Source organism: Monodelphis domestica, chromosome X, assembly GCF_027887165.1.
Source record: "Monodelphis domestica isolate mMonDom1 chromosome X, mMonDom1.pri, whole genome shotgun sequence".
In the NCBI taxonomy this organism is placed as follows: Eukaryota; Metazoa; Chordata; class Mammalia; order Didelphimorphia; family Didelphidae; genus Monodelphis; species Monodelphis domestica.
Window position 1 is genome coordinate 16228214 of NC_077235.1, and position 20363 is coordinate 16248576.

Consider the following 20363-nt stretch of genomic DNA (forward strand, 5'->3'; position numbering starts at 1 on the left):
CTAACGTCTCCTGATTCGACTTTGAGACAACCCAGCACTCTGGAATCTTTGCTGCGACTTCTCCAATGGACAGATGTTCCGTTCCATCCTCTTAAAGAGGTAAAGTGCTCCTATTTTCAACTTTCCTCCTTCAACTCAGAATGGAAACTAAGTCTGTCCTTTCTAGGTTCTCTACTTAATGGGCCTTGGCTCCAGGTAAATAGAATTCTCAGGAGAAATAAATGGCCAATTTTCCCTCTGCTGTAGAATTATTTCTCAAGTCAATGAAAAGGATAGGAAACAATCCTTCTCCAGATTCCGTACGTTGGGGACTCCTTCGTATATCTCTTAAAGATGTCACCTTGAGTAATACTTCAGATTCTGGGCTGCAGTAAATTCTGGTCTAGGCTTTTGGCTCCTATGAATCCTCTTCAGGCAAATCTTCCCTGTCATATGTTTTTATCTCTTCACCCCCATACCAGAACTGGGGGAGGGAGGGGTAAAATCCCAGGGCATTCATAGAAATGTCTTAGGAATTTCCCAGGTCTCTTTCTCAAGCTGTCCTGTGCCAAAGATCATCAGAAATAATGCACACAAAACCATCAGTTTTCTCCACTTCGAAAGGAAAATTAGTTCTCCTTATTCCCTGGTCTTTTCAAACAAAAACTTATCTGTTGAAATGGTTGCACTCTGGAAATTGACCTTCAAAATGCCCCAAATCAGGTTATTGTAGATGATGCTTTTCCTTTCTCAAAAACTCAAACTGGTAACATTTTCTCTCCAAAAACAAAACTTAGGGTTACTAAGGAAGAGGTTCAAAATTTCCTCTAACTAGGAACACCTCTACTATTCCCTTCCCTTTTTTCATTTTTTACTCTCTAATTTCCTTTGGGCTGCCAATTTGCCTTTCTCTTCTCCTTGCCTCAAAGCACTTTGGCCTATGGCTAAAGCTGCTCTTAGAGAGGAAATTTGTGGCTCATATTAAAAATGTTCCGGGTTTCCTTAGCATTAAAAGCAAAGCATTCCCCCCCGTATTTCATGTCCTTTGACAACAATTTAAAGACTAGTCAGGTCTGTAGTTGCCCATCCTCAAATGAACATTCTTTACTCCAGAAATCACACACACACACACATACACACACACACACACACACAGAGAGTAAACTGAAAAAAAAAACCACTCCTGTTCTTTAAAAACAAATACCAGCTTGACAAAAATGTGAAATGACTGCACTCAAATAACCAAGTTAATACCTCAAAGGAAATGCATCTTATTGGCAATAATCAAAATTTCCTATACTTGATATACACGATTTCACACATTAGTCCTAGCAAAACTTGGGAAGAAAAGATTAGACAGTAAAGTCAAGAATTTCTGGACCTCCTTTGGCTTTCAGCTCCATAATCCCCTGCGCAGATGGCCAGCTCCTCCCCTCCTCTCTAGCTTTTCAGAGGAATGAACTGTTGTAACCCAACTTGAAAGGCATTATTTGCTAACTTTTCTATCACCTGCATTCAGAGGACATCCATTAGACCTTCAGCATAGCCCAAACCCCAGAGAGCCTTGAGATGATACCGAGAACTTACATTCTTCAGCTTCTAGAGGAAGCTCTTTCATAAACTAAATTTGATAACTCTTTAGACCTTAAGCCCTGACATTTCAATTCATGAGTAAACTCTCTCTATTTTAATAGCCTTAAAGGAGTTACTCAGACCCTCTAGAGAAAGCTCTGGCTCTCACACTCCAACTCAAGCTTCCCATTTAAAACTTTCAGTCAACCATTCACGCATGTCACCTATACTATCCTCCCTCTTCCTTCTACTAGAAATAGTACTTCACTCACATACACAGGTTCCAACACTCAGTCACACACAGAACTTAGTCAATAGTGGAGCTTGTGGTCAGGTTGGATTGGGCTCCATTTTGGCCGACTTACCTTGGAACCAGATTTGATTGATGTTCCACACTTTTTCTAACATTCCCAGGTACCTGGTCCATCATATATCATATATATAACTATGTACATGTATGAATATGACCTTGGCAGCAGTCCCCCTGGGATATAGGCTCGGGCATGCATGGAAAAGCGATTGCCCACTTGCTTCCTAATTAAAGAGAGGTTCCTTTGTCAAGAGTTTAGCTTAACTAACTAAACCCTCCCAGCTTATTCGTGACTGAGCTCAATGGGTTCTTCTGGGTACCTCACATCTGGTGGTCAAACTAGCTGGAGGTTTAGGTAGCCATAAGTTGGCCATCTGGCCTGTCTTGCCATTTGTTGACATGGAAATGGCACAGAACTCTCAAATACTCTGAGAAACCCAGTCTTGAATCAGGATAGGGATAAATCCCATAATATATTCTTTACTCAGAGTCTGGCGCCACAACTTTTCCAGGGCATAAACCCTTCACTCTGTGGATATTATCCCTGGGAGAGCTACCAGGTTAGGTGATAACTCCAAGTAAAAAAAATTTGGGGAACCACATGGAGGAAATCCAGGAGCTGGGAAAGATGAGTGTCATTACTGTATCTACAAAGGACATCACTGACAGTATACAATCAAGCTTAGGAAAGGAATCCTAGCCAAAGGCAAGGGTCTAAGAGAGGGGGCTGCTTACAGTGGATACTGAAGAATGGTCCCTGCCAGCTATGGATCTTCTTGGGAAAGGGTCTCTTCATACAATAGGGGAGAGTACCTAACTAGGATTGTCATTCACCTAAGGGTTGCCCACTCAGTCTGAAACTGCTCACCTGGGATTCCCTTCAGGGTGGATTCCCATGGGAACAGGGAACAAGTACAATCTTTGGGGTCTCCAACCTACAAGCTCCTCCTGATACCTGGGCTTCACCAGATCCCACTAGGCCCCAAGTATGTGGTTTCTAGATTCCATGTTGACACACCTTATTGCTGATGCTGTGAATACATTCACTGCATTCAGTGAGGAAAAGTAGGAGCTGTATTTGCCAATGGTGGCCATTAATGCAGGCACACTATGGTTTTTTACTGGAAACACAATTGCTTACAGTTTGACACGTGATGAAGATCATAGCACAGACTTGTAAAATCCCATGTGATTCCTTTTCTGTTGTTTATCTGGTTATTTGTTAAAAAGCAGTAAAAATTACAGGAATGTAAGATGTAGAACATGTTCTGTGGATTCACACCACCATGAATCCTATCTTGCAAAGACTGAGTTAAAATTTGAGAACACACTTTTGCTCTCACAACAATCTCCCCATTCCCCTCTCTGAGGAAATGTCAAAGGTCAATGGACTTCCCGGTGTTCCTGTTGTCAACCTGGAATCTAGAAGCCCCAAACTTGTGGCCTATACGGGTCTGGTGTAGCCTGGGTTTCCGGAGGAGCTTGTAAGTTGGAGACCCCAAAGTTTGTACTTGTTCCCTGATCCCGTGAGAATCCAGAGAGATAGAGACAGACAAACAGAAAGACAGATAGGCAGGCTGACTGGCAGATGGGTAGTCAGATAGGTAGGAGGGCAGATAGATGGATATAAAGATAGCACATAGAGAGACACATAGTCAGACAGAGGGATAAGAAAGGCATGGAGACAGACAGATAGGGAGACAAATAGGAAGATAGAAGCAAAAGACATAGAAACACAAACAGAATGAGAGATAGTCAGAGACATTGAATATCGGGGAGTGAAACAACACAAAAGACAGAGAGAGATAGATGGAAGGACAGACCGAGGGTAGATGGAATGGAGAGACAGACAGGCTGAGAGAGACACAGAAAATCAGGCAGATGGATAGACAGACAGAAGGGGATAGACAGATAGCAATAGAGATAGATCAGTAGACTGATATATAAAAAGAATTATAGAGAAACGGAGTGACAGACGCATAGAGAAGGATCGACAGATATACAGAAAGACTGAGAGATGGACTAGTTTCTCTGTCATTTTGTCTATCTGTTTTCCTTTCTGTGTATCTAAAAGTCTGTCTCACTGTATGTGCAACTGTCAATCTACCTATCTATCCATATTTTTATCTGTCTCTATCTTTTTGTCTGTCTGTCTATCTATCTATCTATCTATCTATCTATCTCTATGTATTTCTGTCGGTGTAGTCTATGTATTGTTAACTTGGAACTAACATGGAACTATTAAATAGTCAGAAAACCCAAGTCTTTACTCAGGATAGGAATAAGTCCAATTTGGCCCTTTACTCAGAGTCGGAGCACAAGCTTTTCAGGGTGCAAACCCTGGACTCTGGGGATGTTATCCCTGGGAGCTCCACAACGCTAGATGAAAACTCGGAGGAACACAAGCATTTGGGGAACCTATATACCATTTGGGAAAACGAGGGGCAGGGAAAGATGACTGACATCACTATGGCTACAAAGAAAATGGGAGTGTTCAAACTACACTGACAAGATACAATGGAGCTAGGGAAAAGAATCATAGGCAGAAGCTAGGGTGCAAGAGAAGGGGGATGCTTACAATAGTTACTAAAGGATGGTTCATGCCCAGGTCTGGCCTTCCTGAGAAAGGTTCTAATACAATAGGGGAAGCTACCTAAAACAAAGAATGTGCTTAGCATATGCTTATCTCACCCAGGCTCATCATTTCCCTTCAGGGTAGATTTCTCTTGGGAACAGGGAACAAGGACAAGCTTTTGGAGTCTCCAATCTACAGGCTAAATCTAAAATTGGGGTTCATCAGATACCAGTGGCCACAAGATTGGGATTCCTAAATCCCACGTTGACAGTATCTATCAGCCTGCCTGTTTGTGCATGTCTCAGCCTGTGTGTCGGACTTTTGTGGGTTTTAAGGTGTTGAAGCGTGGCAAACTACAACCCCCAGTGTGCACCAGCAGGACCACCCATTTGAGTCCTGGCTTGTGATTGTTCTACAATTGGACCAATCCCTAGATAGAGGAGGGACAATGGCCATGACCCCTCCTTAGCACGGAATTAATACTTTTCAAGTCCAATCCCAATAAAGGAAATACTGGGCATCATTCCCTCGACTAGCATAGAAGTGGTCCAATTCAAGACAAATCCCTCCCCGGACATAAGGAGTAAGGACCCCTGGAGCATGCTGGGAGATGCAGTCCTCCAAGCCACAACACTTGAAAAGCCATACTATCTCTATGTATCTATGAAAACGGAGAGATGGACAACTGGACAGACAGAAGGACTGACAGACAGATTAGTTGCTATGATATTCTGTCTATCTGCTTGTTGGTTGGTGCATTTATCGGTCTGTCCGTCTATCTTTTGAGAGTTTTCAAATGTTGTGACCTCCTGGGGAACTACAACCCCCAGTGTGCTCCAGGAGTCCCACCCCTTTCAGTCCTGCCTTGGGAGGGCTCCCAAATTCGACCAATCCCGAGTTAGGAGAGGGACAAAGCGAATGGCCTCTCCTGAGCCCAGGATTGATCCATTTATAAGCCAATCACACACAGCAGTAGCGAGGAATATCCCTATCCCTGCCTCGGTCCAATTCAAGACCAATCCCTCCCAGGAAATGAGATGGAGGGACTGCTCCAGAACATTGCAGTGTGCAGTTCCTCAGGGCACAAGGCTACAAAACACATTCTATCTCTAGCTCTATATCCATATAGACTGAGAGATGGCCAAGGGGACCGACAGACAGGAGGACTGACAGACAGAGAGCTTCGTCAAAGGTCAATGGCATTCCCGGTTTCCCTATTGTCAACCTGGAATCAAGGAACCCAAAACTTGTGGCCTAGAAGTATCTGGTGTAGCCTGGATTTCCGGAGGAGCTTGTAGTCTGGAGACCCCAAAGTTTGTACTTGTTCCCTGATCCCGTGAGAATCCAGAGAGATAGAGACAGACAAACAGAAAGACAGATAGGCAGGCCGACTGGCAGGTGGGTAGTCAGATAGGTAGCAGGGCAGATAGACGGATATAGAGATAGCACATAGAGAGACACATAGTCAGACATAGACAGAGAGATAGACAGGGGGAGAGACAGATAGAGAGGTAAATAGATAGGAAGATAGAAGAAAAAGACATAGAAACACAAACAGACAGAATGAGAGATAGAGACATTGAAAGATTAGTAGAACAACAGAATATCAGAGAGTGAAACAAAGGGACAGACAGAGACAGATAGATGGAAGGACAGACTGAGGGAAGGTGGAACGGAGTGATAGACAGAGAGACACAGAAATTCAGACAGATGGATAGTCAGACAGGGATAGACAGATAGCAATACAGATAGATAGATACAGCTAGATTAATAGATTAATATATAGACAGAATTAGAGAAAACCAGATTGAGAGACACAGAAAGATCGATCGATAGACATACAGAAGAACTGACAGATGGACTAGTTTCTCTGTCGTTTTGTCTATCTTCCTGTCTTTTATTTATTTCTTTATTCAGCACTTGTCTTTTTTATTGCTTTTCATTTTTTATTCAGTCATTTTAGTCCATTATTCCTCCTCGGTGACAAGAATCATATTCTTTCCACCCTTCCCCAAGCTGAGGGGCGATTCCACTGGGTATGACATGTGTCCTTGATGAGAACCTCTTTCCATGTTGCTGATGTTTGCACTAGGATGTTCATTTAGAGTCTATATCCCCAGCCTTAACCCCCTGGACCCGTAATCTAGCAGTTGTTTTTCTTGGGTTTTTCTACTCCCACAGTTTTCCTTGTGAATGTGAATAGTGTTCCATTCCTGGAAATCGTTCCAGTTCCTGTGGAATTCCTCCAATTCATTATTCCATTGAGCACCATAGTATTCCAGCACCAAGAGATACCACAATTTGTCCATCCATTCCCCAGTGGAAGGGCATACGATCCTTTTCCAATTTTTGGCCACTCCAAAGAGCTCAGCTATGAACAATTTTGTCTAAGTCTTTTTTCTTATTATCTCTTTAGGGTACAAACCCTGTAGTGCCATGGTTGGATCAAAAGGTAGACAGTCTTTTAGCTCCCTTTCGGCAGAGTCCAAATTGCCCTCCGTAATCGTTAAATCAATTCCCCAATGCACCTGCAATGCCTTCCTGTCCTAACTTTGGCACATCCCTTCCAGCATTGATTACGTTCCCTTTCTGTCATGTTAGCCAATCTGTGTAGCCTCCATTTTCAAGAGGAGGCACATTCTCATTGATGCATGGCATCAGAGTTTCACCATTATTGGATAGATTCAAACTTTGAAACACCAGGCAGAGTCACCTATTAGTTGTTCGGGAGTGGCAGAGATACTGCTTACTCAAATGACAAAAAGGGGTCCCAGTACTGATGTTCGTCTAAACCCAAAAGTAAGAATGCAAGTTGCAACATTCCATGTACAACATCGGTCTTGGCCATTTAATTTTGCAAATGTGCTAGGTAAAATGGAGAATCCTCTTCCTAGAGCTGGAATCTTTCAAACTGTGAATTTCTCTATAATTGTTTTTTCAAAAGTAACATCCTTGAACTCGTTAACTTGGAAATAATGCCAAACTATCAAATAGTCAGAAAAACTCAAATCTTTAACCACAATTTCACCTTCAAATCAATGTTGAAATTCATATTTAAAAGTTTCAAACAAGCACACAGACACACAAATACACACCCACACCCACACCCTCTACCCCCGACACACACACATACACACCCTCCCAATCTAACTTTGGGGACGTGGGGATGTTCGGGATAAAAAACTGTTTTCATTCCCCTTTAACTCCTGAACAAATATAATCATACTAGTCCGTAGACCAAAATGATTGTTAAAATAAGCCCCATATCTTAGCCCTTGCCTTTCTGAGGATTTTATCATAGGATGACAGAACATTTGATCAAACAGGAGAAAAGTGGGAAGTAACTTAAAATAGGGGAGAAAAGCTCCCTAATTTGAATACAAATGTCAGGTATAAGTTGGTAATGATCAGCAGTCAGCTGTAGAACTTGATCGAAACTTAGCTAAGCCATTCCTCAGTCCTTCCATTGGCCCTTGTGACTGTATCCTAACCCATTTTCCTCCATAGCATTCATTTTCCCCATGATCTTTCCAAAGAATTCACCTATAGATCTGAATTCTCTCTCGACATGTTAAGATTATCTTTCTTACTACTAATTCCTTCTAGGCTCCATCATTTCTTTCCTAACGTCTCCTGATTCGACTTTGAGACAACCCAGCACTCTGGAATCTTTGCTGCGACTTCTCCAATGGACAGATGTTCCGTTCCATCCTCTTAAAGAGGTAAAGTGCTCCTATTTTCAACTTTCCTCCTTCAACTCAGAATGGAAACTAAGTCTGTCCTTTCTAGGTTCTCTACTTAATGGGCCTTGGCTCCAGGTAAATAGAATTCTCAGGAGAAATAAATGGCCAATTTTCCCTCTGCTGTAGAATTATTTCTCAAGTCAATGAAAAGGATAGGAAACAATCCTTCTCCAGATTCCGTACGTTGGGGACTCCTTCGTATATCTCTTAAAGATGTCACCTTGAGTAATACTTCAGATTCTGGGCTGCAGTAAATTCTGGTCTAGGCTTTTGGCTCCTATGAATCCTCTTCAGGCAAATCTTCCCTGTCATATGTTTTTATCTCTTCACCCCCATACCAGAACTGGGGGAGGGAGGGGTAAAATCCCAGGGCATTCATAGAAATGTCTTAGGAATTTCCCAGGTCTCTTTCTCAAGCTGTCCTGTGCCAAAGATCATCAGAAATAATGCACACAAAACCATCAGTTTTCTCCACTTCGAAAGGAAAATTAGTTCTCCTTATTCCCTGGTCTTTTCAAACAAAAACTTATCTGTTGAAATGGTTGCACTCTGGAAATTGACCTTCAAAATGCCCCAAATCAGGTTATTGTAGATGATGCTTTTCCTTTCTCAAAAACTCAAACTGGTAACATTTTCTCTCCAAAAACAAAACTTAGGGTTACTAAGGAAGAGGTTCAAAATTTCCTCTAACTAGGAACACCTCTACTATTCCCTTCCCTTTTTTCATTTTTTACTCTCTAATTTCCTTTGGGCTGCCAATTTGCCTTTCTCTTCTCCTTGCCTCAAAGCACTTTGGCCTATGGCTAAAGCTGCTCTTAGAGAGGAAATTTGTGGCTCATATTAAAAATGTTCCGGGTTTCCTTAGCATTAAAAGCAAAGCATTCCCCCCCGTATTTCATGTCCTTTGACAACAATTTAAAGACTAGTCAGGTCTGTAGTTGCCCATCCTCAAATGAACATTCTTTACTCCAGAAATCACACACACACACACATACACACACACACACACACACAGAGAGTAAACTGAAAAAAAAAACCACTCCTGTTCTTTAAAAACAAATACCAGCTTGACAAAAATGTGAAATGACTGCACTCAAATAACCAAGTTAATACCTCAAAGGAAATGCATCTTATTGGCAATAATCAAAATTTCCTATACTTGATATACACGATTTCACACATTAGTCCTAGCAAAACTTGGGAAGAAAAGATTAGACAGTAAAGTCAAGAATTTCTGGACCTCCTTTGGCTTTCAGCTCCATAATCCCCTGCGCAGATGGCCAGCTCCTCCCCTCCTCTCTAGCTTTTCAGAGGAATGAACTGTTGTAACCCAACTTGAAAGGCATTATTTGCTAACTTTTCTATCACCTGCATTCAGAGGACATCCATTAGACCTTCAGCATAGCCCAAACCCCAGAGAGCCTTGAGATGATACCGAGAACTTACATTCTTCAGCTTCTAGAGGAAGCTCTTTCATAAACTAAATTTGATAACTCTTTAGACCTTAAGCCCTGACATTTCAATTCATGAGTAAACTCTCTCTATTTTAATAGCCTTAAAGGAGTTACTCAGACCCTCTAGAGAAAGCTCTGGCTCTCACACTCCAACTCAAGCTTCCCATTTAAAACTTTCAGTCAACCATTCACGCATGTCACCTATACTATCCTCCCTCTTCCTTCTACTAGAAATAGTACTTCACTCACATACACAGGTTCCAACACTCAGTCACACACAGAACTTAGTCAATAGTGGAGCTTGTGGTCAGGTTGGATTGGGCTCCATTTTGGCCGACTTACCTTGGAACCAGATTTGATTGATGTTCCACACTTTTTCTAACATTCCCAGGTACCTGGTCCATCATATATCATATATATAACTATGTACATGTATGAATATGACCTTGGCAGCAGTCCCCCTGGGATATAGGCTCGGGCATGCATGGAAAAGCGATTGCCCACTTGCTTCCTAATTAAAGAGAGGTTCCTTTGTCAAGAGTTTAGCTTAACTAACTAAACCCTCCCAGCTTATTCGTGACTGAGCTCAATGGGTTCTTCTGGGTACCTCACATCTGGTGGTCAAACTAGCTGGAGGTTTAGGTAGCCATAAGTTGGCCATCTGGCCTGTCTTGCCATTTGTTGACATGGAAATGGCACAGAACTCTCAAATACTCTGAGAAACCCAGTCTTGAATCAGGATAGGGATAAATCCCATAATATATCCTTTACTCAGAGTCTGGCGCCACAACTTTTCCAGGGCATAAACCCTTCACTCTGTGGATATTATCCCTGGGAGAGCTACCAGGTTAGGTGATAACTCCAAGTAAAAAAAATTTGGGGAACCACATGGAGGAAATCCAGGAGCTGGGAAAGATGAGTGTCATTACTGTATCTACAAAGGACATCACTGACAGTATACAATCAAGCTTAGGAAAGGAATCCTAGCCAAAGGCAAGGGTCTAAGAGAGGGGGCTGCTTACAGTGGATACTGAAGAATGGTCCCTGCCAGCTATGGATCTTCTTGGGAAAGGGTCTCTTCATACAATAGGGGAGAGTACCTAACTAGGATTGTCATTCACCTAAGGGTTGCCCACTCAGTCTGAAACTGCTCACCTGGGATTCCCTTCAGGGTGGATTCCCATGGGAACAGGGAACAAGTACAATCTTTGGGGTCTCCAACCTACAAGCTCCTCCTGATACCTGGGCTTCACCAGATCCCACTAGGCCCCAAGTATGTGGTTTCTAGATTCCATGTTGACACACCTTATTGCTGATGCTGTGAATACATTCACTGCATTCAGTGAGGAAAAGTAGGAGCTGTATTTGCCAATGGTGGCCATTAATGCAGGCACACTATGGTTTTTTACTGGAAACACAATTGCTTACAGTTTGACACGTGATGAAGATCATAGCACAGACTTGTAAAATCCCATGTGATTCCTTTTCTGTTGTTTATCTGGTTATTTGTTAAAAAGCAGTAAAAATTACAGGAATGTAAGATGTAGAACATGTTCTGTGGATTCACACCACCATGAATCCTATCTTGCAAAGACTGAGTTAAAATTTTAGAACACACTTTTGCTCTGACAACAATCTCTCCATTCCCCTCTCTGAGGAAATGTCAAAGGTCAATGGACTTCCCGGTGTTCCTGTTGTCAACCTGGAATCTAGAAGCCCCAAACTTGTGGCCTATACGGGTCTGGTGTAGCCTGGGTTTCCGGAGGAGCTTGTAAGTTGGAGACCCCAAAGTTTGTACTTGTTCCCTGATCCCGTGAGAATCCAGAGAGATAGAGACAGACAAACAGAAAGACAGATAGGCAGGCTGACTGGCAGATGGGTAGTCAGATAGGTAGGAGGGCAGATAGATGGATATAAAGATAGCACATAGAGAGACACATAGTCAGACAGAGGGATAAGAAAGGCATGGAGACAGACAGATAGGGAGACAAATAGGAAGATAGAAGCAAAAGACATAGAAACACAAACAAAATGAGAGATAGTCAGAGACATTGAATATCGGGGAGTGAAACAACACAAAAGACAGAGAGAGATAGATGGAAGGACAGACCGAGGGAAGATGGAATGGAGAGACAGACAGGCTGAGAGAGACACAGAAAATCAGGCAGATGGATAGACAGACAGAAGGGGATAGACAGATAGCAATAGAGATAGATCAGTAGACTGATATATAAAAAGAATTATAGAGAAACGGAGTGACAGACGCATAGAGAAGGATCGACAGATATACAGAAAGACTGAGAGATGGACTAGTTTCTCTGTCATTTTGTCTATCTGTTTTCCTTTCTGTGTATCTAAAAGTCTGTCTCACTGTATGTGCAACTGTCAATCTACCTATCTATCCATATTTTTATCTGTCTCTATCTTTTTGTCTGTCTGTCTATCTATCTATCTATCTATCTATCTATCTATCTATCTATCTATCTCTATGTATTTCTGTCGGTGTAGTCTATGTATTGTTAACTTGGAACTAACATGGAACTATTAAATAGTCAGAAAACCCAAGTCTTTACTCAGGATAGGAATAAGTCCAATTTGGCCCTTTACTCAGAGTCGGAGCACAAGCTTTTCAGGGTGCAAACCCTGGACTCTGGGGATGTTATCCCTGGGAGCTCCACAAAGCTAGATGACAACTCGGAGGAACACAAGCATTTGGGGAACCTATATACCATTTGGGAAAACGAGGGGCAGGGAAAGATGACTGACATCACTATGGCTACAAAGAAAATGGGAGTGTTCAAACTACACTGACAAGATACAATGGAGCTAGGGAAAAGAATCATAGGCAGAAGCTAGGGTGCAAGAGAAGGGGGATGCTTACAATAGTTACTAAAGGATGGTTCATGCCCAGGTCTGGCCTTCCTGAGAAAGGTTCTAATACAATAGGGGAAGCTACCTAAAACAAAGAATGTGCTTAGCATATGCTTATCTCACCCAGGCTCATCATTTCCCTTCAGGGTAGATTTCTCTTGGGAACAGGGAACAAGGACAAGCTTTTGGAGTCTCCAATCTACAGGCTAAATCTAAAATTGGGGTTCATCAGATACCAGTGGCCACAAGATTGGGATTCCTAAATCCCACGTTGACAGTATCTATCAGCCTGCCTGTTTGTGCATGTCTCAGCCTGTGTGTCGGACTTTTGTGGGTTTTAAGGTGTTGAAGCGTGGCAAACTACAACCCCCAGTGTGCACCAGCAGGACCACCCATTTGAGTCCTGGCTTGTGATTGTTCTACAATTGGACCAATCCCTAGATAGAGGAGGGACAATGGCCATGACCCCTCCTTAGCACGGAATTAATACTTTTCAAGTCCAATCCCAGTAAAGGAAATACTGGGCATCATTCCCTCGACTAGCATAGAAGTGGTCCAATTCAAGACAAATCCCTCCCCGGACATAAGGAGTAAGGACCCCTGGAGCATGCTGGGAGATGCAGTCCTCCAAGCCACAACACTTGAAAAGCCATACTATCTCTATGTATCTATGAAAACGGAGAGATGGACAACTGGACAGACAGAAGGACTGACAGACAGATTAGTTGCTATGATATTCTGTCTATCTGCTTGTTGGTTGGTGCATTTATCGGTCTGTCCGTCTATCTTTTGAGAGTTTTCAAATGTTGTGACCTCCTGGGGAACTACAACCCCCAGTGTGCTCCAGGAGTCCCACCCCTTTCAGTCCTGCCTTGGGAGGGCTCCCAAATTCGACCAATCCCGAGTTAGGAGAGGGACAAAGCGAATGGCCTCTCCTGAGCCCAGGATTGATCCATTTATAAGCCAATCACACACAGCAGTAGCGAGGAATATCCCTATCCCTGCCTCGGTCCAATTCAAGACCAACCCCTCCCAGGAAATGAGATGGAGGGACTGCTCCAGAACATTGCAGTGTGCAGTTCCTCAGGGCACAAGGCTACAAAACACATTCTATCTCTAGCTCTATATCCATATAGACTGAGAGATGGCCAAGGGGACCGACAGACAGGAGGACTGACAGACAGAGAGCTTCGTCAAAGGTCAATGGCATTCCCGGTTTCCCTATTGTCAACCTGGAATCAAGGAACCCAAAACTTGTGGCCTAGAAGTATCTGGTGTAGCCTGGATTTCCGGAGGAGCTTGTAGTTTGGAGCCTCCAAAGTTTGTACTTGTTCCCTGATCCCGTGAGAATCCAGAGAGATAGAGACAGACAAACAGAAAGACAGATAGGCAGGCCGACTGGCAGGTGGGTAGTCAGATAGGTAGCAGGGCAGATAGACGGATATAGAGATAGCACATAGAGAGACACATAGTCAGACATAGACAGAGAGATAGACAGGGGGAGAGACAGATAGAGAGATAAATAGATAGGAAGATAGAAGAAAAAGACATAGAAACACAAACAGACAGAATGAGAGATAGAGACATTGAAAGATTAGTAGAACAACAGAATATCAGAGAGTGAAACAAAGGGACAGACAGAGACAGATAGATGGAAGGACAGACTGAGGGAAGGTGGAACGGAGTGATAGACAGAGAGACACAGAAATTCAGACAGATGGATAGTCAGACAGGGATAGACAGATAGCAATACAGATAGATAGATACAGCTAGATTAATAGATTAATATATAGACAGAATTAGAGAAAACCAGATTGAGAGACACAGAAAGATCGATCGATAGACATACAGAAGAACTGACAGATGGACTAGTTTCTCTGTCGTTTTGTCTATCTTCCTGTCTTTTATTTATTTCTTTATTCAGCACTTGTCTTTTTTATTGCTTTTCATTTTTTATTCAGTCATTTTAGTCCATTATTCCTCCTCGGTGACAAGAATCATATTCTTTCCACCCTTCCCCAAGCTGAGGGGCGATTCCACTGGGTATGACATGTGTCCTTGATGAGAACCTCTTTCCATGTTGCTGATGTTTGCACTAGGATGTTCATTTAGAGTCTATATCCCCAGCCTTAACCCCCTGGACCCGTAATCTAGCAGTTGTTTTTCTTGGGTTTTTCTACTCCCACAGTTTTCCTTGTGAATGTGAATAGTGTTCCATTCCTGGAAATCGTTCCAGTTCCTGTGGAATTCCTCCAATTCATTATTCCATTGAGCACCATAGTATTCCAGCACCAAGAGATACCACAATTTGTCCATCCATTCCCCAGTGGAAGGGCATACGATCCTTTTCCAATTTTTGGCCACTCCAAAGAGCTCAGCTATGAACAATTTTGTCTAAGTCTTTTTTCTTATTATCTCTTTAGGGTACAAACCCTGTAGTGCCATGGTTGGATCAAAAGGTAGACAGTCTTTTAGCTCCCTTTCGGCAGAGTCCAAATTGCCCTCCGTAATCGTTAAATCAATTCCCCAATGCACCTGCAATGCCTTCCTGTCCTAACTTTGGCACATCCCTTCCAGCATTGATTACGTTCCCTTTCTGTCATGTTAGCCAATCTGTGTAGCCTCCATTTTCAAGAGGAGGCACATTCTCATTGATGCATGGCATCAGAGTTTCACCATTATTGGATAGATTCAAACTTTGAAACACCAGGCAGAGTCACCTATTAGTTGTTCGGGAGTGGCAGAGATACTGCTTACTCAAATGACAAAAAGGGGTCCCAGTACTGATGTTCGTCTAAACCCAAAAGTAAGAATGCAAGTTGCAACATTCCATGTACAACATCGGTCTTGGCCATTTAATTTTGCAAATGTGCTAGGTAAAATGGAGAATCCTCTTCCTAGAGCTGGAATCTTTCAAACTGTGAATTTCTCTATAATTGTTTTTTCAAAAGTAACATCCTTGAACTCGTTAACTTGGAAATAATGCCAAACTATCAAATAGTCAGAAAAACTCAAATCTTTAACCACAATTTCACCTTCAAATCAATGTTGAAATTCATATTTAAAAGTTTCAAACAAGCACACAGACACACAAATACACACCCACACCCACACCCTCTACCCCCGACACACACACATACACACCCTCCCAATCTAACTTTGGGGACGTGGGGATGTTCGGGATAAAAAACTGTTTTCATTCCCCTTTAACTCCTGAACAAATATAATCATACTAGTCCGTAGACCAAAATGATTGTTAAAATAAGCCCCATATCTTAGCCCTTGCCTTTCTGAGGATTTTATCATAGGATGACAGAACATTTGATCAAACAGGAGAAAAGTGGGAAGTAACTTAAAATAGGGGAGAAAAGCTCCCTAATTTGAATACAAATGTCAGGTATAAGTTGGTAATGATCAGCAGTCAGCTGTAGAACTTGATCGAAACTTAGCTAAGCCATTCCTCAGTCCTTCCATTGGCCCTTGTGACTGTATCCTAACCCATTTTCCTCCATAGCATTCATTTTCCCCATGATCTTTCCAAAGAATTCACCTATAGATCTGAATTCTCTCTCGACATGTTAAGATTATCTTTCTTACTACTAATTCCTTCTAGGCTCCATCATTTCTTTCCTAACGTCTCCTGATTCGACTTTGAGACAACCCAGCACTCTGGAATCTTTGCTGCGACTTCTCCAATGGACAGATGTTCCGTTCCATCCTCTTAAAGAGGTAAAGTGCTCCTATTTTCAACTTTCCTCCTTCAACTCAGAATGGAAACTAAGTCTGTCCTTTCTAGGTTCTCTACTTAATGGGCCTTGGCTCCAGGTAAATAGAATTCTCAGGAGAAATAAATGGCCAATTTTCCCTCTGCTGTAGAATTATTTCTCAAGTCAATGAAAAGGATAGGAAACAATCCTTCTCCAGATTCCGTACGTTGGGGACTCCTTCGTATATCTCTTAAAGATGTCACCTTGAGTAATACTTCAGATTCTGGGCTGCAGTAAATTCTGGTCTAGGCTTTTGGCTCCTATGAATCCTCTTCAGGCAAATCTTCCCTGTCATATGTTTTTATCTCTTCACCCCCATACCAGAACTGGGGGAGGGAGGGGTAAAATCCCAGGGCATTCATAGAAATGTCTTAGGAATTTCCCAGGTCTCTTTCTCAAGCTGTCCTGTGCCAAAGATCATCAGAAATAATGCACACAAAACCATCAGTTTTCTCCACTTCGAAAGGAAAATTAGTTCTCCTTATTCCCTGGTCTTTTCAAACAAAAACTTATCTGTTGAAATGGTTGCACTCTGGAAATTGACCTTCAAAATGCCCCAAATCAGGTTATTGTAGATGATGCTTTTCCTTTCTCAAAAACTCAAACTGGTAACATTTTCTCTCCAAAAACAAAACTTAGGGTTACTAAGGAAGAGGTTCAAAATTTCCTCTAACTAGGAACACCTCTACTATTCCCTTCCCTTTTTTCATTTTTTACTCTCTAATTTCCTTTGGGCTGCCAATTTGCCTTTCTCTTCTCCTTGCCTCAAAGCACTTTGGCCTATGGCTAAAGCTGCTCTTAGAGAGGAAATTTGTGGCTCATATTAAAAATGTTCCGGGTTTCCTTAGCATTAAAAGCAAAGCATTCCCCCCCGTATTTCATGTCCTTTGACAACAATTTAAAGACTAGTCAGGTCTGTAGTTGCCCATCCTCAAATGAACATTCTTTACTCCAGAAATCACACACACACACACATACACACACACACACACACACAGAGAGTAAACTGAAAAAAAAAACCACTCCTGTTCTTTAAAAACAAATACCAGCTTGACAAAAATGTGAAATGACTGCACTCAAATAACCAAGTTAATACCTCAAAGGAAATGCATCTTATTGGCAATAATCAAAATTTCCTATACTTGATATACACGATTTCACACATTAGTCCTAGCAAAACTTGGGAAGAAAAGATTAGACAGTAAAGTCAAGAATTTCTGGACCTCCTTTGGCTTTCAGCTCCATAATCCCCTGCGCAGATGGCCAGCTCCTCCCCTCCTCTCTAGCTTTTCAGAGGAATGAACTGTTGTAACCCAACTTGAAAGGCATTATTTGCTAACTTTTCTATCACCTGCATTCAGAGGACATCCATTAGACCTTCAGCATAGCCCAAACCCCAGAGAGCCTTGAGATGATACCGAGAACTTACATTCTTCAGCTTCTAGAGGAAGCTCTTTCATAAACTAAATTTGATAACTCTTTAGACCTTAAGCCCTGACATTTCAATTCATGAGTAAACTCTCTCTATTTTAATAGCCTTAAAGGAGTTACTCAGACCCTCTAGAGAAAGCTCTGGCTCTCACACTCCAACTCAAGCTTCCCATTTAAAACTTTCAGTCAACCATTCACGCATGTCACCTATACTATCCTCCCTCTTCCTTCTACTAGAAATAGTACTTCACTCACATACACAGGTTCCAACACTCAGTCACACACAGAACTTAGTCAATAGTGGAGCTTGTGGTCAGGTTGGATTGGGCTCCATTTTGGCCGACTTACCTTGGAACCAGATTTGATTGATGTTCCACACTTTTTCTAACATTCCCAGGTACCTGGTCCATCATATATCATATATATAACTATGTACATGTATGAATATGACCTTGGCAGCAGTCCCCCTGGGATATAGGCTCGGGCATGCATGGAAAAGCGATTGCCCACTTGCTTCCTAATTAAAGAGAGGTTCCTTTGTCAAGAGTTTAGCTTAACTAACTAAACCCTCCCAGCTTATTCGTGACTGAGCTCAATGGGTTCTTCTGGGTACCTCACATCTGGTGGTCAAACTAGCTGGAGGTTTAGGTAGCCATAAGTTGGCCATCTGGCCTGTCTTGCCATTTGTTGACATGGAAATGGCACAGAACTCTCAAATACTCTGAGAAACCCAGTCTTGAATCAGGATAGGGATAAATCCCATAATATATCCTTTACTCAGAGTCTGGCGCCACAACTTTTCCAGGGCATAAACCCTTCACTCTGTGGATATTATCCCTGGGAGAGCTACCAGGTTAGGTGATAACTCCAAGTAAAAAAAATTTGGGGAACCACATGGAGGAAATCCAGGAGCTGGGAAAGATGAGTGTCATTACTGTATCTACAAAGGACATCACTGACAGTATACAATCAAGCTTAGGAAAGGAATCCTAGCCAAAGGCAAGGGTCTAAGAGAGGGGGCTGCTTACAGTGGATACTGAAGAATGGTCCCTGCCAGCTATGGATCTTCTTGGGAAAGGGTCTCTTCATACAATAGGGGAGAGTACCTAACTAGGATTGTCATTCACCTAAGGGTTGCCCACTCAGTCTGAAACTGCTCACCTGGGATTCCCTTCAGGGTGGATTCCCATGGGAACAGGGAACAAGTACAATCTTTGGGGTCTCCAACCTACAAGCTCCTCCTGATACCTGGGCTTCACCAGATCCCACTAGGCCCCAAGTATGTGGTTTCTAGATTCCATGTTGACACACCTTATTGCTGATGCTGTGAATACATTCACTGCATTCAGTGAGGAAAAGTAGGAGCTGTATTTGCCAATGGTGGCCATTAATGCAGGCACACTATGGTTTTTTACTGGAAACACAATTGCTTACAGTTTGACACGTGATGAAGATCATAGCACAGACTTGTAAAATCCCATGTGATTCCTTTTCTGTTGTTTATCTGGTTATTTGTTAAAAAGCAGTAAAAATTACAGGAATGTAAGATGTAGAACATGTTCTGTGGATTCACACCACCATGAATCCTATCTTGCAAAGACTGAGTTAAAATTTTAGAACACACTTTTGCTCTGACAACAATCTCTCCATTCCCCTCTCTGAGGAAATGTCAAAGGTCAATGGACTTCCCGGTGTTCCTGTTGTCAACCTGGAATCTAGAAGCCCCAAACTTGTGGCCTATACGGGTCTGGTGTAGCCTGGGTTTCCGGAGGAGCTTGTAAGTTGGAGACCCCAAAGTTTGTACTTGTTCCCTGATCCCGTGAGAATCCAGAGAGATAGAGACAGACAAACAGAAAGACAGATAGGCAGGCTGACTGGCAGATGGGTAGTCAGATAGGTAGGAGGGCAGATAGATGGATATAAAGATAGCACATAGAGAGACACATAGTCAGACAGAGGGATAAGAAAGGCATGGAGACAGACAGATAGGGAGACAAATAGGAAGATAGAAGCAAAAGACATAGAAACACAAACAAAATGAGAGATAGTCAGAGACATTGAATATCGGGGAGTGAAACAACACAAAAGACAGAGAGAGATAGATGGAAGGACAGACCGAGGGAAGATGGAATGGAGAGACAGACAGGCTGAGAGAGACACAGAAAATCAGGCAGATGGATAGACAGACAGAAGGGGATAGACAGATAGCAATAGAGATAGATCAGTAGACTGATATATAAAAAGAATTATAGAGAAACGGAGTGACAGACGCATAGAGAAGGATCGACAGATATACAGAAAGACTGAGAGATGGACTAGTTTCTCTGTCATTTTGTCTATCTGTTTTCCTTTCTGTGTATCTAAAAGTCTGTCTCACTGTATGTGCAACTGTCAATCTACCTATCTATCCATATTTTTATCTGTCTCTATCTTTTTGTCTGTCTGTCTATCTATCTATCTATCTATCTATCTATCTATCTATCTATCTATCTATCTCTATGTATTTCTGTCGGTGTAGTCTATGTATTGTTAACTTGGAACTAACATGGAACTATTAAATAGTCAGAAAACCCAAGTCTTTACTCAGGATAGGAATAAGTCCAATTTGGCCCTTTACTCAGAGTCGGAGCACAAGCTTTTCAGGGTGCAAACCCTGGACTC

General features: G+C 42.3%; 1 long non-coding RNA gene across 1 annotated transcript in view; it reads left to right on the top strand.

Annotated features, from left to right (window-relative positions):
- Positions 1–20363, top strand: part of LOC103103347 (uncharacterized) — a 308316-nt gene that overhangs the window by 116349 nt on the left and 171604 nt on the right. The window lies entirely within an intron of this gene.